The sequence below is a fragment of the Lithobates pipiens genome, unplaced genomic scaffold (genome assembly GCF_037356315.1).
Source record: "Lithobates pipiens isolate NorthernLeopardFrog02 unplaced genomic scaffold, aLitPip1_a1.2 Scaffold_16, whole genome shotgun sequence".
NCBI lineage: Eukaryota > Metazoa > Chordata > Amphibia > Anura > Ranidae > Lithobates > Lithobates pipiens.
The window spans coordinates 330,441,146-330,458,813 of record NW_027507748.1 but is presented as its reverse complement, the minus strand read 5'-3'; the positions used below and the strand labels follow the sequence as shown (position 1 = coordinate 330,458,813).

Sequence of the window (17,668 nt, the reverse complement as noted above, 5' to 3'; positions counted from 1 at the left end):
CAGTTTACGGAGAAAACTCCTCCAGATTTTTTTTATTTTTTTTATTTAAGTGAATGAAGCAAGTAGAAATCAGTTTTACTTTGTGTTCCAGACTTGATATAAAGTTAGATTTTTTTAATTTATTTGTTTGATCCTGTGATCTGGAGGCCACTTAAGATATTTTACTTTACAAAGTTGCATGATTTCTAGTGCGACTTTGATCTGACTATGTTCTGTGGGCCAAAGTCACACCAAAGTAGTGCAGGCACCTTTTTAAAGTTGTTGCACCGATTTAACCGGGTGCCATTGCAAAGAATGGGCTGCAACTTGTCATGCAATTTTGATGTCCAAGTATGAATGGAGCCTAACTGCTACTTTTTTGTTTTTAGCAGTGTACACAAGTGCCTACTCATCCTCGGATGTTGATTAATTGTTGGGGAACAGCGTTTGCATCAAAATATACAAATGGCCCTGTAAAAGGGACTCATTGCTTTACTATTATGTAGTTAAGCAATGTCATTAGACCTAATGAGTAATAGTCTGAGCCACAGATAGTGGCATACAGGATCATTGACCTCTGTTGCATTTGGCCACATCTATTTTCTTTTCTATAGAAACATCTCAGGCCCCACTCCTCTTTGGAGATCTTCCCCAAGTCATTAAGGTCTTGAGGCTGAGATTTGGTAACTCAAACCTTCAGCTCCCTCCACGTAATTTCTATGGGATTAAAGTCTGCAGACTGGTTAGGCCACTCCAGGACCCTAATGTTGTTCTTCTTCAGCCACTCCTTTGTTGCCTTGGCTGTGTGTCTTGGGTCATTGTCATGTTGGAATACCCATCCACGACCCATTTTCAATGCCCTGGCTGAGGGAAGGAAGTTCTCACCCACGATTTGACAGTACATGGCCTGTAAATCATAACTTTGATGCAATAAAGTTGTCCTGTCCCCTTAGCAGAAAAACACCCCAAAAGCATAAAGTTTCCACCTTCATGTTTGACGGTGGGGATGGTGTCCTTGGGGTCATAAGCAGCATTCCTTCCCCCTCCAAACACGGTTAGTTGAGTTGATGCCAAAGAGCTTAATTTTGGTCTCATCTGACCACCACACTTCCACCCGGTTCTCCTCTGAGTCATTCAGATGTTCATTAGCAAACTTCAGACGGGCCTGTACATGTGCTTTCTTGAGGGGTCCTTGTGGGCGCTACAGGATTTTAGTCCTTCAAGGTGTAGTGTGTATTGTTTACTTGGTGACTATGGTCTCAGCTGCCTTGAGATCATTGACAAGATTCTCCAGTGTATTTCTGGGCTGATTCGTCGCCATTCTCATGATTGTTGAAACTCCACGAAGTGATATCTTGCATGGAGCCCCAGATCAAGGTGAGATTGACCGTTATTTGTGTTTCTTCCATTTGCGAATAATTGCACCAACTCTTGTCGCCTTCTCACCAAGTTGCTTGGCGATGGTCTTGTAGCCCATTCTAGCCTTGTATAGGTCTACAATCTTGTTCCTGACATCATAGTACATAGTAATACATAGTTAGTAAGGTTGAATAAAGACAAGAGTCCATCCAGTTCAACCTGAGTGAGTGTCTACAATTGTCCCTATCCCTATACATTGCACCGTCCTTACATTCAATGAGCCCACAATCCAAGGTCCCCATTCATATACTAGGGCCAATTTTAGACAGAAGCCAATTAACCTACATCCTTGGACAGCTCTTTTGTCTTGGCCATGGTGCAGAGATTGGAATCTGATTGGTTGCTTCTGTGGACAGGTGTCTTTTATACAGGTAACAAACTGAGATTAGGACCACTCCCTTAAAGAGAGTGCTCCTAAGCTCAGCACGTTACCTGTATAGAAGACACCTGGGAGCCAGAAATCTTGCTGATTGATAGGGGATCAAATACTTATTTCACTCATTAAAATGCAAATCAATTTATAACTTTTTTTTTTTTTTAAATGCATTTTTCTGGATATTTTTGTTGTTGTTCTGGCTCTCTCACTGTTAAAACCTACCATTAAAAATTATAGACTGATCATTTCTTGTCAGTGGGTAAATGTACGAAATCAGCAGGGGATCAAATACTTTTTTTCCCTCGCTTTATACTGTCTATATTGGTGTTCTTCATATATAATTTCATCAAGATATAAGGAAAGTGTATAAGAAGGGGAAAAAACTCTGGAAAACTGCACTCCGGATGGAATCTGTAGTAATGTGTGCCAGCAAAAGTTAACGTAGAACAAAACAATGCTGATGCGTTTCGCACTGAAATCAGTACTTACACGAAGCTATAAGCACTGAGTAAGCACTGATTTCAGTGCGAAACGCGGCAGCATTTTTTTGTTCTATGTTGCCTTTTGCTGTGGTTCGTGTGATGTAATGTTTACTTGAAAATAAAGGCACAAGTTACTACAGATTCCATCCGGAGTGCGGCTGACAGAGTTTTTTTTTTCCCTTCTTACCTACTTGTGCATTAGCCAGCACCTGGGACTCCTTACCTGGAAATCAAGCTATTATTCTAGTGGATTGGCCTGGAGCGGTGGTTCCCTTTTCCTCTCATAAGGAAAGTGGACTAATAACATTTTATTATTTATTCAGGGTTTTTTTTATTTATTTATTTATTTATTTTTTTGGTTTACGCCAACTTATTATTCTATGTATGTTGTATGTCCAGGCCAGTTGTAAACCCCACCCATCCACAAGCCTGGTTTTATCAGCTCATAATTTAAAAATTGTGAATCTTCCCCCCGAACCATCTCTGTATAAATGTAGTTCATTCCTTGGGACGGCTGGCGAGGGTTTGGGCTGGCCACTCCTTGCGCAAAGTGTCAGTCCGGCGACAAATGTTTGACACTTTGACTAAGGCACTGCTACAAAAAAAGTAAGTACAGACATTAGTATTCCACACTTATTTTACATGAAGTTCCCCTTCATCCTCTAACTTTCCTCAGCCTTCCTTCTATTCCCATCTCCCCACCCTCCAACATGCTCACACTAATCTTTTCTATAACGTCCTCTCTCCTCAAACAAATTTCTTTACCCCCCTCCAGCCCCCAACCTGTACATATCTCCCTCTCTTCTTCCCATTCAATATTACTGCACTTATCACCTCCTGCTCATGCTAAGCCCACACAGTATCACCACTTCCACTCCACTGCCCTTCTATAAATCCCACTCCTGCCTTACCACCCTAACCCTCCTACTACTCCTAATGTCTGGGGACATTGCACCAAACCCCGGCCCTCCCACACCCAATTCCCACCCCCAAGATGGCCCTCCTCTTTCATGTGCCCTCTGGAATACCCACTCAGTCTTCAACAAACTGACTTCTGTCAAGGACCTTTTCCTCTCCAAATCCCTTAATCTATTTGCTATTACCGAAACCTAGCTCCAGGAATTCGACACTACCTCTCCAGTTGCCCTGTCCCACAGCGGCCTCCTCTATACTCATTCCACCAGACCCAGTTAAGTGCCGTCGGACTTCTCCTCTCCACACAATGCACCTTCCCGATTCTTCCCACACCACCCTCTCTTCCCCCCTGCTCTTTCGAAGTGCACTGCATTAGTCTTTTCTCTCCAGCTTGTCTGAGGGTCGCAGTCATTTATTAACCTGACTGGACCAGTGTCATGCTTTGTGGATGACTTCTCTGCATGGCTACACTTCCTTCTCTCCTCTGAAGTGCCTGCCATCATCCTAGGTGACTTTAACATTCCAATCAATGTTAATACTGCAACCACTTCTCAACTGCTCAACCCAACCTCATCTTTTAACCTACAATGGACACAAACCACCACTCATGCCAACGGCAATACTCTCAACCTTGTGTCCCCCCCATGACTTTACCATTAAGATCAACAGCACAACCATTGGCCGCTCCACTAGTTCCAGGGTGCTGGGTGTAATCCTTGACTCTGACCTCTCCTTCAGCCCCCATATCTAATCACTGGCTAAATCCTGCCACCTTAACCTCCACAACCTCTCCAGAATTCGACCCTTCCTAACTAATGACACCACAAAGCAACTTATTCACTCCTTGATTTTCTCGCCTTGACTACTGCAACTCTTTCCTTAATGGCCTACCCTTAAGCAGGCTATCCCCCTTCAGTCTATTATGAATGCTGCTGCTAGACTAATACACCTCACTAATCGATCTGTGATTGCTTCCCCTCTTTGCTAATTCCTTCACTGGCTTCCCCTACCCCACCGTATAAAATTCTAAATGCTAACCACAACATATAAGGTCATCCACAACATCGCCCCTACCCAGCTACATCACCAACCTCATCTGCAGATATTGCCCAAATCGTCCCACTCCTCCCAGGACCTCCTGCTCTCTAGCTCCCTTGATACCTCCTCTCATGCTCCCCTTCAGGACTTCTGCAGAGCCTCTCCCATCTTCTGGAATTCTCTGCCCCGGTATATCCAATCGGCCCCTAACCTGTCCACCTTCAGGAGATCCCTGAAAACTCGCTTATTCAGGGAAGCCTATTCCACACCCACCAAACAAATGTCCCCGAGCCACCACCCCCCCCCCCCCCCCCAATCAAATCATTCCCTGCATCTATTACCTTTTGTACCCCTCCCTTTAGAATGTAAGCTCTATGAGCAGGGGCCTCCTGTCCCTTCTGTATTGAACTATACTGTAATTGTGCTGACCCCCCCGCTGTAAAGCACTGCATAAACTGTTGGCGCTATATAAATTGCGTATAACAATGCTGATGTTGTCTTGCTTACAAGCTGTTTCTGAATGGCAGTCCTACCATAGAGGATGGCTTTATGAAGCTAACATACAGTATTTGTGTAAGTGTGGCACACTTTTTGTAGTTTTGTGTCAGTTATCAGCTATCCTATAAAAGCCTATCTCTATTGGTAAGTGTCCACTTGTAAGAGCTAGTAATTTGTTCCATTGCAGTTTACCTATTTTTGAAAATTGTTAGTACATGTAAGTCCATTCCCCTTGAATTTTAAATAATTTTGCAGTGTTTTGAGATGGTATGGTAGCAAATATTTGGCCTCTTGGGCACACTGTTAGTTTAATCATATTGCTTTGAAAATTAATATCTAAAGACACTGGAACAGCAGGGTGGATGTGATTTAAATCAAGTCGATTTTAAATCACTAATAAAAAGGCTTGCTTTAAATCATAATTTTTAAAGAGCAACTGTCATCTCTCTCCTGCAGTGGCTCCTCCTTCACCCCCCTGTTTACTCACGTACACTTCTCATTCACTTTAATGGGATGGCTGGTGATGCAACAGTGACACAGGACAAAGGAGAGGGACGTGGCAGGAGCAGGTGAGTGCATGCCCACTTACAGGTGCTGCAATGATGGATCTGAAATGACAGGTGTTCTCTAAATGTGAGGGCTTGATCTTGCTGGTAGTTAGAATCTTTAATATTTGCAAACAAAATTAAGGTTTTTTTATTGAGAATAATAAGCTGTAAGGTTAGTAAAACAGCAATATCAGAACCAATTCAATCATACAGTCTGTAGTGTACATATATTTGCAAAACGATGGGATAAAGGAATATTCCTGAACTTTGTTTATCTCATGGTTACTGTGAAATTGTATGAATGTATCAATGCAGTGCACGTCATCTCAGGTACAGAGCTTGGATTCATTGAATGAGTTTACCAAAAATGTAAATATTTCAGAATATATAGCCTCGTGCTACATAACTAAGCTACATTTCATGCTGGATAAACAAATGTATTTTAAATCAAAAACTATCTTTAAATAGATTTTTACTCCAAAAGCTTTTTAATAAAATAAATTTGATAAAAATCAAAACATTTTATTTAACACCCGGACGATTTTACCCCTTTCCTGAGCAGAGCACTTTTTACAATTTGACACTGCGTCGCTTTAACTGACAATTGCGCAGTCATACAATGCTACAACCAAAATGTTGTAACCAAATGCTGTAAGCAAACAAAATGTGCGTCCTTTTTTCCCCACAAATAGATTCCTTTTGGTGGTATTTGATCACCTATACGGTTTTTATTTTTTGCGCTATAAACAAAAAAAGCGACAATTTAAAAAAAATATATATATATTTTACTTTTTGCTATAATAAATGTCCCCCAAATAAAAAAATAAATAAATAAATTCTTCATCAGTTTAGGCCAATACATTTGCTTCTATATATTTTTAGTAAAAAAAAATCACAATAAGCATATATTGATAGCTTTGCGTTGCGATGAACAGATCGACAGACAGATTGAACACATTTTTTGGGACCATTGACATTTATACAGTGATCAGTGCTATAAATATGCACTGATTACTGTGTAAATGTCACTGGTAGGGAAGGGGTTAACACTAGGGGCGATCAAGGGGTTAAATGTATGTTCCCTAGATGTGTTCTAACTGTATGGGGATGGGACTGACTGGGGCAAGAGCAATTTCGTTGTTCCTACTTGGAACAAACAATCTCTCCTCTCCCCTGACAGAACAGGGATTTGTGTGTTTACACACACAAATCCCTGTGCTGGCTCTCGTGCACGCGCATGCCCTCTAATGGCTCCTAAAGGGAAGGACGTACCCATATGGAGTTTCGCCCAGGAGAGCCATTGTGTCACAGTAGAAGTGAGCCAGTGGGGAACCGGTTAAATCAAAAAAAATCAGATTTTACATTTTTTTTTTTTTTTTATCATTGACTTACAGTATCTCACAAAAGTGAGTACACCCCTCACATTTTTGTAAATATTTTATTATATCTTTTCATGTGACAACACTGAAGAAATGGCACTTTGCTACAATGTAAAGTAGTGAGTGTACAGCTTGTATAACAGTGTAAATTTGCTGTCCCCTCAAAATAACTCAACACACAGCCATTAATGTCTAAACGGCTGGCAACAAAAGTGAGTACACCCCTGAGTGAAAATGTCCAAATTGGGCTCAAAGTGTCAATATTTTGTGTGGCCACCATTATGTTCCAACACTGCCTTTAACCCTCTTGGGCATGGAGATCACCAGAGCTTCACAGGTTGCCACTGGAGTCCTCTTCCACTTCTCCATGCAACCTCATGGAGCTGGTGGATGTTAAAGACCTTTCGCTCCTCCACCTTTTGTTTTGAGGATGCCCCACAGATACTCAATAGGGTTGAGGTCTGGAGACATGCTTGGCCAGTTCATCACCTTTACCCTCAGCTTCTTTAGCAAGGCAGTGGAGGTGTGTTTGGGGTCGTTATGTTGGAATACTGCCCTGCGACCCAGTCTCCGAAGGGAGGGGATCATACTCTGCTTCAGTATGTCACAGTATGTGTATTTTAGCTCCCCAGTGGCGGCAGCACTCGTGCAGCCCCAGACCATGACACTCCCACCACCATGCTTGACTGTAGGCAAGACTCACTTGTCTTTCTACTCCTCACCTGGTTGCCACCACACACGCTTGACACCATCTGAACCAAATACATTTATCTTGGTCTCATCAGACCACAGGACATTGTTCCAGTAATCCATGTCCTTTGTATGCTTGTCTTCAGCAAACTGTTTGCGGGCTTTCTTGTGCTTCATCTTTAGAAGATGCTGCAATGTGTGGCGTATGGTCTGAGCACTGACAGGCTTACCCCATCAACCTCTGCAGCAAAGCTGGCAACACTCATATGTCTATTTCCCAAAGACAACCTCTGCATATGAGGCTGAGCATGTGCACTCAACTTCTTTAGTTGACCATAGCGAGGCCTGTTCGGAATGGAACCTGACCTGTTAAATCGCTGTATGGTCTTGGCCACTGCACTGCAGCTCAGTTTCGGAGTCTTGGCAATCTTCTTATAGTCTATGCCATCTTTATGTAGAGCAACAATTTTTATTTTTTTTTCAGATCCTCAGAGTTCTTTGCCATGAGGTGCCATGTTTAATTTCCAGTTATCAGTATGAGAGAGTGAGAGCAATAACGCCAAATGTAGCACACCTGCTCCCTATGCACACCCGAGACCTTGTAACACTAAGGCCGCGTACACACGGGCGGACTGTTGGCTCAACTTTGTCCGCTGAACAGTGTTTCAGCGGACAGTCCGCTCGTGTGTGGGGCTTCAGCGGACAGTTTCAGCGGACAGTTTGACGAACAAAGTTTTTCGGAAATTCCGAAAAACTGTCCGCTGAAACTTGGTTTGAGCGAACAGTCCGCCCGTGTGTAGGCCACTTTCGAAATGAGCAAACTGTTCCCGCTCGGAGAGAAGTCTGCTCATTTCGAGCGCGTGTGCAGGTAGGCGGGGCCCGCGACGGAGACGTCGCGGGCTCCGCTGCCTGGAATGGACTTAAAGGGGAACCCCAACGCCGAAAAAAATCGGCGTGGGGGTCCCCCCAAAGTCCACAACAGACCCTTGTCCGAGCACGCTACCCGGCCGGCCAGGAAAGGGGGGCGAGCGAGCGCGCCCCCCCTCCTGAGCCGTACCAGGCCGCGTGCCCTCAACATGGGGGGTGCCTTGGGGAAGGGGGGGCCGCACGGCCCCCCCCACCCCAAAGCACCTTGTCCCCATGTTGATGAGGACAAGGGCCTCTTCCCGACAACCCTGGCCGTTGGTTGTCGGGGTCTGCGGGCGGGGGGCTTATCGGAATCCGGGAGCCCCCTTTAATAAGGGGGCCCCCGGATACCGGCCCCCCACCCTATGTGAATGAGTATGGGGTACAATGTACCCCTACCCATTCACCTGTAAAATAAAAGTACACAAAAAAAAAACACAACACACGAGATAAAATATTTTATTGCACAGCTCCGGGGGTCTTCCGTCTTCGGGGGTCTTCTCGCCGGACTCCTCCGCTATCTTCTTGTAGCTCTTTTGCTAGCGGAGGAGTCCGGCTTTCTTCCTCCCCGCCGCCGGCCTCTTCTCCCGACTTCGGGGGTCTTGTCCCCCTCTTCGGTTCTTCTGCCGGGCCACCGCGCCTTCTTATAGCTCTTTTGCAGGCGGTGGCCCGGTCTTCTGTCGCCGCTGTCGCCGCCGCCTTCCGTTCTTCTTCTTGTTCTTCTTGTTCTTCTCCAGGAGATGTTGACACGTCGCTCTCTCCGGCCGGAATGCCAGAGCCGCGCTGAGCGGCCACTTATATAGTGACAATGGGGCGGTGTCACATGGTATATGTCACATGGGTTGGTCACATGGTGACCCCACCCCCTTACGATGTCATAGTCCCCATGTGACATCAACCCATGTGACCAACCCATGTGACATATACCATGTGACACCGCCCCATTGTCTCTATATAAGTGGCCGCACAGCGCGGCTCTGGCATTCCGGCCGGAGAGAGCGACGTGTCAACATCTCCTGGAGAAGAAGAAGAAGAACGGAAGGCGGCGGCGACAGCGGCGACAGAAGACCGGGCCACCGCCTGCAAAAGAGCTATAAGAAGGCGCGGTGGCCTGGCAGAAGAACCGAAGAGGGGGACAAGACCCCCGAAGTCGGGAGAAGAGGCCGGCGGCGGGGAGGAAGAAAGCCGGACTCCTCCGCTAGCAAAAGAGCTACAAGAAGATAGCGGAGGAGTCCGGCGAGAAGACCCCCGAAGACGGAAGACCCCCGGAGCTGTGCAATAAAATTTTATCTCGTGTGTTGTTTTTTTTTTGGGTACTTTTATTTTACAGGTGAATGGGTAGGGGTACATTGTACCCCATACTCATTCACATAGGGGGGGGCCGGTATCCGGGGGCCCCCTTATTAAAGGGGGCTCCTGGATTCCGATAAGCCCCCCGCCCGCAGACCCCGACAACCAACGGCCAGGGTTGTCGGGAAGAGGCCCTTGTCCTCATCAACATGGGGACAAGGTGCTTTGGGGTGGGGGGGCCGCGCGGCCCCCCCTTCCCCAAGGCACCCCCCATGTTGAGGGCACGCGGCCTGGTACGGCTCAGGAGGGGGGGGCGCTCTCGCTCGCCCCCCTTTCCTGGCCGGCCGGGTAGCGTGCTCGGACAAGGGTCTGTTGTGGACTTTGGGGGGACCCCCACGCCGATTTTTTTCGGCGTTGGGGTTCCCCTTTAAGTCCATTCCAGGCGGCGGAGCCCGCGACGTCTCCGTCGCGGGCCCCGCCTACCTGCACACGCGCTCGAAATGAGCGGACTGTTGCCTCGTGTGTGGGCGAGTCCGTTCATTTCAAAAGTTGCGCGGACTTAGTACGACGAACAAAGTTTGCCGTATTTGTCCGCTCAAAAAGTGCCGTGTGTGGGCGTGTTCGTTCATTCAAAAGTTTGAGCGGACTGTTTGACGAACTTAGTTTCGGCAGACAGTCCCCGCGTGTGTACGCCGCCTAACAAGTCACATCACCCCAGGGAGGGAAAATGGCTAATTGGGCTCAATTTGGACATTATCACTTAGGGAGTGTACTCGGTTTAGACATTAACCACTTGCTTACTGGGCACTTAAACCCCCCTCCTGCCCAGACCAATTTTCAGCTTTCAGCACTGATGCACTTTGAATAACAATTGCGCGGTCATACAACACTGTACACAAATGAAATTTTTATAATTTTTTTTCCCACAAATAGAGCTTTCTTTTGGTGGTATTTAATTACAGCTGGGAGTTTTATTTTTTGCAAAAAAAAAAATCCTGTTTAATAGTTTGTTATAAAATTTTGCAAACAGGTCATTTTTCTCCTTCATTAAAATGCGCTGGTGGGCACTGATAGGCTGCACTGGTGGGCACTGATAGGCTGCACTGGTGGGCACTGATAGGCACAGATAAGATGGCACTGGGTGGCATGGATGGGTGGCACGGGTGGGCACTGATAGGTACCACTGATGGGCACTGATGGGAGACACTGGTAGATGACACTGATGGGCACGGATATGTGGCACTGAGGTGCAGCACTGTTGAGGCAGATTGTGGGCACTGATGGGTGGCACTGTGGGCACTGATGGGTGTTACTTTTAGCCAATCTTTAGGTGGCACTGGCAAGGGGAAGGTGGGCACTGATGCGCTGGCCCCAGCTTGCTATGATCGGGACTGAAGTCCCTCTCACGGCCGCCGGTGACCGGCTTTTTTTTTTTTTCTCCTCGCGCTGTCAGCGCAAGGAGGAAAAATAGCCGCTTACCGCCTCTGTTGTGTCACCTGATCAGCTGTCATTGGCTGATGGCTGATCACGTGGTAAGGGGTCTGTGATCAGGCGAGTCTCATAGACTCGCCAGATCACAGAGCGCGCCTTTGTCCGCTGTATGCTGAGTTACTTTGAGGGGACACTGAACTTACTATCATACAAGCTTTACACTTGCTACTTTAAATTGTAGCAAAGTGTTATATCTTCAGTGTTGTCACATATAAAAAGACATGTAAGAGCTGTAGAATCATACCCAACTTGATTCTTTCCAGCCAATATCTAATGAAGGGATCCTCTGTATGCTTGTAGAATGGCCTCCCACTGAGTGGGGTACTTGTATTGTATACATTTTTTTATTTTATTTTTTATTTTATTTTTTTAAGACGCACAATGTCAAATTGCTCCCATGCACGCATACACCAGTCTCAGCATAGGGGGATTAGACTAACAAGAAATGTCCACTTTTTTTCTGTCTTATTACTATGGAAAGGGTTAACACTGAGTTCAGCGCTGATGTTAGATGATGAGTGGATTGTCTCACGCTCTCCTTTATGGAGACTGGAAAAATCCTGACAGGATGTTTGTACCTTATGAGCATCTGTCAGCCATGTATCTGTTTGAGGTGGATTTTGTTATAAATACTTATGCCCCTCTGTATATCTGGCAGTGTCCTGGCTTAAAGTGGCGTTGCCACCAAAAAATAAAAGTGTTTAAAATTCTTAAAAAGAAAAAATAATTTTACTCGCCTCTAAATACCTGTTGCTAGGGGGTCCCTTGTAGTCTGCCTTGTTCCTTGCCCGGGCTGGTGACATCACTTCCCCTCGTGCCGCACAGTCATCTGGGACCTGTCACGTTTCCCAGATGACTGTGTGGCGTATCACGGTGCCTTGCGCCGCTCGTGCATGAGCATTGGGTGCCCACAGTACAAATGACTGCACCGCGAGCGGAGCGAGGAACGAGGGGGGGGGGGCTTTGTTCCCCCGCATCGCTGGACCGTGGGACAGATAAATGTCCGATTTATTAAGTCAGCAGCTGCAGTATTTGTAGCTGCTGACTTTTATTTTTATTTTTTTAGGGGCACCCCACTTTAACTAAGCATCCACTATCCCTGTGGAAGATGCAACTGTCTTTAAAGACCCCACTAATGGCTGCTGGCCCTTTCTAGGACTCTATTCTCCTTGGCTGTCAGTAAACATGAAGAGGATTCTTTGGCTACAGTATTGTGCTGCGTAGCCCGCTTAAAAAGTGTTTGCTCCGCTTGACCTTCGAGGGATAGCTTCTTTTCAAAGCTGCCATGGATATCCCTTATCCTTTCTGTATGGAGGCCAATGCCATTCGGCCTGTCTTCTGCACCTTGGGTATCCACCAATGTTTTTGCCTCTGTGCTAGCCTTGCTGCACTCTCAGAGAATTCCCATTGTCAGGTATTTTAAATGGCCTTCTACTGAGGGAACAGCACCATATATTGTGGCAGACAATGTAGCTCTGACCACCCAGACCTTCTAGAGGATCGGCTAGATCCTGAAACTCCAGAATGTAGTTCTAAAACTGACTTGTTACTTCAAATAGCTTGAGTCTAGTCCTATACACAATGCTCAATTCAGCGGTTTCTCCCCTAAGATAAACTTCAAACTCTCTGCACCCAGATTCAGACTTTTTAGTGTAGGTGTCCTCTAATTCTTTGCTTTTGCATGAGTCCTGATGCTGATGTAGTGCTTTGAGCCATTCCCAATTGTCTAGGTACACTCCAGGCACCTACAATGTAGTCAATCCAACCCACGGACATACCGATTTTGTCTGGAACCAGAGACCATGTTGTCCCTGACTTGGTGGCTGAGGAGATCTGCTCTGGAGTAGAAGGTCTTACTTCTGGTCTTGACAAAGATCTTCATAACAGATGCCAAACTGTTGGACTGGGGAACTATGCCAGAACTTTGGGCAATTTGACTATGCCTGCAACTTTGGTTCTAATGGCTGGAGGGTCACATAATCCATATTCAATCTGACATTACAATGGTAGTGTCATTGTAAAAAAAAACATAACCATACCCACAAAATACATACAGTGCAATAGCATACAGTGGTGTGAAAAAGTGTTTGCCCCCTTCCTCATTTCCTGTTCCTTTGCATGTTTGTCACACTTAAGTGTTTCGGAACATCAAACCAATTTAAACAATAGTCAAGGACAACACAAGTAAACACAAAATGTAATTTGTAAATGAAGGTGTTTATTATTAAAGGTGAAAAAAAATCCAAACCATCATGGCCCTGTGTGAAAAAGTGATTGCCCCCCTTGTTAAAACATACTATAACTGTGGTTGTCCACACCTGAGTTCAATTTCTCTAGCCACACCCAGGCCTGATTATTGCCACACCTGTTCACAATCAAGGCATCACTTAAATAGGATCTGCTTGACACAGTAAGGTCCACCAGAAGATCCTTAAAAGCTACACATCATGCCGAGACCCAAAGAAATTCAGTAACAATTGAGAAAGAAAGTAATTGAGATCTATCAGTCTGGAAAGGGTTATAAAGCCATTTCCAAAGCTTTGGGAATCCAGCGAACCACAGTGAGAGCCATTATCCACAAATGGCGAAGACGTGGAACAGTGGTGAACCTTCCCAGGAGTGGCCGGCCGCCCAAAATTACCCCAAGAGCGCAGCGACGACTTATCCAAGAGGTCACAAAAGACCCCACAACAACGTCCAAGGAACTGCAGGCCTCACTTGCCTCAGTTAAGGTCAACGTTCATGCCTCCACCATGAGGAAAAGACTGGGCAAAAATGGCCTGCATGGCAGAGTTCCAAGGAGAAAACCACTGCTGAGCAAAAAGAACATCAAAGCTCGTCTCAATTTTTCCACAACACATCTTGATGATCCCCAAGACTTTTGGGACAACATTCTGTGGACCGATGAGACAAAAGTGGAACTCTTTGGAAGGTGTGTGTCCAAGTATATCTGGTGTAGAAGGAACACTGCATTTCATAAAAAGAACATTATACCAACAGTAAAATATGGTGGTGGTAGTGTGATGGTCTGGGGCTGTTTTGCTGCTTCAGGACCTGGAAGACTTGCCGTGATAAAAGGAACTATGAATTCTGCTGTCTACCAAGAGATCCTGAAGGAGAATGTCCGACCATCTGTTTGTGTACTCAAGCTGAAACGAACTTGGGTTCTGCAGCAGGACAATGATCCTAAACACACCAGCAAGTCCACCACCGAATGGCTGAAGAAAAACAAAATGAAGACTTTGGAGTGGCCTAGCCAAAGTCCTGACCTGAATCCTATTGAGATGTTGTGGTATGACCTTAAAAAGGCCGTTCATGCTCGAAAACCCTCTAATGTAACTGAATTAGGACAATTCTGCAAAGATGAGTGGGCCAAAATTCCTCCAGGACGCTGTAAAAGCCTCATTGCACGTTATCGCAAACGCTTGGTTGCAGTTGTTGCTGCTAAGGGTGGCCCAACCAGTTATTCGGTTTAGGGGGCAATCACTTTTTCACACAGGGCCATGATGGTTTGGATTTTTTTTCACCTTTAATAATAAACACCTTCATTTACAAATTGCATTTTGTGTTTACTTGTGTTGTCCTTGACTATTGTTTAAATTGGTTTGATGTTCTGAAACACTTAAGTGTGACAAACATGCAAAGGAACAGGAAATGAGGAAGGGGGCAAACACTTTTTCACACCACTGTATATAGTGTTCTACTGGCTGTCCCTGTCAACCCCAGTTAGGCAAAATTACCACGGTAGTGATATACATCAAGCAGGGACGGTACCAGAAGTCTTGCCATGGCAAAAGAGGCAAAGCACATTCTGTCCTGGGCAGAACTCTATGTTCCAGCCTTGTCAACCATTTACATTCTTGGCATGGACAATTGGCAGGAATATCCTCAATTGGCAGTGCCTGGAGAGTGGTTCTTACATGATGGAGAGACAGATGGAGAGAACCAGATATGGATCTTCTGGTTTCCAGTTTCAACTGCAAACTGGATAGTCTGCAGGTACAGGGATCCTCAAATGAACGCAGTGGATGGCTTTGGTGGTTTTGTGGAATCGGTACACCCTGATTTTTTTTTTACCTTTCCTCCCCTGAAATGCTTTCCTTGTCTGCTCTGCAGGATCAAGATAGAGGGTATTCTCAGGTGGTAGTGGTATTCCCATATGATTAGGCTCCTAGTGGAAGCTCGATAGGCTCTTCCAGATCCTCAGTCTAGGTAAGGACTGATTTACCACCCTGTTAAACAGCCACTTGCTTTACTGGCCAGGTTTCGGAGAAACAGATGTCTCCAAATCAATGATTTCCATAGTTGACACCATCAAAAATCAAGTCTTTACTTGTAGTCTTATTCCTGAGGCGACTTGCTTCTCATTTTTTATCTAAGCCTTTTGTGCAAGTTGGTTCCGCTTGACTTTGTGGGATCTGAATTCTGGTTCTTTAAACACTTCAAAAACCACCTTTTGAAAATATCAGGAACATTTGCTTTTCAACTCACTCACTCACAATTTTGCTTTTCTTTTTGCCATCACCTCTGCGGGTAAGTATCTGAGCTAGCAGCCTTATCATTAATTGCTTCCCAGCTGGCCTATAGCAGTATGACGGCTGAGCGGGAGCTCTCCCATTCTGGGTGGATGTTATATGACATCCTCTTAGTCACTGTGGCTTGATCTGACATTTGCTATGTCCTCCGGACACTTAACTTTTTCTGCTTGTGGCATTTTTTTTATAAAGTTGCTCAGACAAGTGCCAAAAAGATGTTCTCCATCAAAGTTGGAGCAAGTACTTTTTTACACTGTTGTTCTGCAGACAAGCATTTTACCAAAGAGTTACCAGCATATTAACAGACCGCCAACTCATTCTAGATGGTCAACTGGCAATATCCATCCTCTTGGGACAGTAGCAAAAGACGGAAGCATGAACTCATTCATGAGCATTCATGAATTCGTTCAAGTATGAGCATTCAGAGAATGCCTAATGCAAGCTTTTGGTGTAAGGTTTCACAGGCAGCCCTTGGTGTATATGCTGCTTTTGTGGGCTGTTATTGTCTTTTGCCATGTTCCCCATCCATGTGGTAAGTCCCAATGATTTCAGATTGAACTGATCCAGTGTCTCTTGCTGAAGGATTAAGAAAACATGATTTTCGTACTTATAGAAGTTAATTGAAGGAGACAGCTCCCACTCCTCTGTGTATAGGATATACTGCTAATTTTGCTTTTCTAAAAACTGAAGCCTCGTGGGAGCGGGAGGGGCAGTATTTGGCATGTCATTGGCTTTTTTTGTTTGCGGTTTGTGACCCTTCATAAATGATTAAAAAAAAAAATATATATATATAAAAAATAACGATTGGCCAAGAGAGTCCCACGTGGTTGAGTGATTCTTTCACCCCAAACAGCTGGCTACAGGGTGTTGGTGAAGTACCAGTAATAACTGGCCTGATGTCTGCAACAGTTTACACAATTCTATGACAAAAATCAAAAAGTTTACTTGCCATTTAAAGCATTGAAGACCCATAAAAAGTATTTTTTTCTCGATGAGCAAGTGAAAAAAAATAAAAAATTATATAAATATATATAAATAAATATAAATATATAAAACATATATATAATATGATATGATATGAGAGTGATCCATGTCAATGAAAATAAATGGTTACATCCTACCTTCATATCTAGCCATCATTCAGTGCCTATGCCCCACATAAGCCCTCTTTGACCAGGTGACATAGCAAGGAAGACTGGTCTGCTATACCAGAGGTTTTTAAAGCATACTTCGGTCAAAAGCTTTGAAATGCGGAACCCACAGCCTACCTCCTGCTTTGTATTCACTTGGGCTAGGCTGTAGTGTACCAGGTCATCAAGCTGCTTAACTATTTGAATACCAGCCTGTAACACCCCTTGCTTACCAGGCCATTATTTTTGTTCAGTTTTCAGTGTTGTGATACTTTGCCAATTAATCTGTCATGCAACAGTGTACCCAGATGAATTTTTATTTTTTATTTTTTTTAACACAGGTGGAGCTATCTTTTGGTTTTATTTAAAAACTGCTGTTTCATTTTTTTTTCCTATAGATAATATAATAATAAAAAAAATTCTTACAAAAAAAACAATTTTCAATTACCTTCAGTTACAGATATATGCAATTACATACAAGCATATAGGCATAAATGTTACCATTGGCAGGTGGAAGAGTATGAAGAAGAATTTTATGCGTGTATATGTGTGCACATGTTTAAGCATTTGTAGGTGTGCATAGGCAAGGTCTTTCACAAAACATAACTTGCATTTTTTTACCCGAGATCTTTGTCAGTAAGACCCTGTATATAAACATCAGTAAACTATGAGGTCTATGTGCAATAGTGATGGGCTGAACACCTTGGTTCGGTTCGCACCAGAGCTCTCGAACATCTAAAAGTTCTAACCTGAGCCGCATTTTGAAGGCTTGTATGCAAGTTATTGGCCATAAAAAAATAAAAAAAAAAAAGATATGGGGGGCCGGGTATGGCCCTATGGGACATGTATCAATGCAATTTTTTTTTTTAATACGGTTTTTACAGGCCCAATGATTTTAATGATGCTTAAAGTGAAACCATAAAAATGAAAAATTCCTTTAAATATAGTGCCTTGTGTGTCCGCTTTGTAAAGTGGGTAAAAACAAACACACT

At 44.5% G+C, this 17,668-nt stretch overlaps 1 protein-coding gene across 12 annotated transcripts in view; it reads left to right on the top strand.

The window, feature by feature from the left end:
* The window catches only part of EPB41 (erythrocyte membrane protein band 4.1), a 350,563-nt gene that overhangs the window by 223,301 nt on the left and 109,594 nt on the right, over nt 1-17,668 (top strand). The window lies entirely within an intron of this gene.